Here is a 592-nt window from a genome sequence, read left to right as displayed (position 1 = left end):
CGTAAAACCCTCCAGCAATTGCAACCTCCCGCTTGGAATTTCTTCCGTTCTCATTGGACAAGCCCACCATGAGAGCCGTGACTCTTCTCTGACCTTAAAGGCCCACACCACTGACCCTCCCAGAGTCGGTGGTTCTGTTAGGTTTTGATAAGATGTGAGCTCCAACGCTCCAGAACATCCTAAGTTACGTGCCAGGCTTCGGCCTCGACCTTTCCATTTCATCAAGATTCTCTGACTGTGTGTGTGTGTGTGTGTGTGTGTGTGTGTGTGTGTGTGTGTGTGTATGTGTATGTTATATCAGTTTATGTGTTTACGTAGTATGTTAGACTAGTTTAAGTGTTTATGTAGTTAATAAAACCTTACTTGTTTCACACTTGACGTGGTTCAATTCACTTTACAGAACAGGCTACATGAATAGTTAACTATTCAAGTAGCGCATCAGACCTGCACAGAACTCCTGAACACACCGACACATAGTTGTTATGCTTACACCAAAAAGATGTCCAACACTTCTGTACTCAGCGCCGGTTGCAAGCTTCCACAGTGCGGTGGCTACTCTTTTCTTTAGAGGTACACACACACGGAAGTTTGT

The sequence above is a fragment of the Sinocyclocheilus grahami genome, unplaced genomic scaffold (genome assembly GCF_001515645.1).
Source record: "Sinocyclocheilus grahami isolate Dianchi unplaced genomic scaffold, SAMN03320097.WGS_v1.1 scaffold480.1, whole genome shotgun sequence".
Classification (NCBI taxonomy): domain Eukaryota; kingdom Metazoa; phylum Chordata; class Actinopteri; order Cypriniformes; family Cyprinidae; genus Sinocyclocheilus; species Sinocyclocheilus grahami.
Note: the sequence above shows the minus strand (reverse complement) of the source record.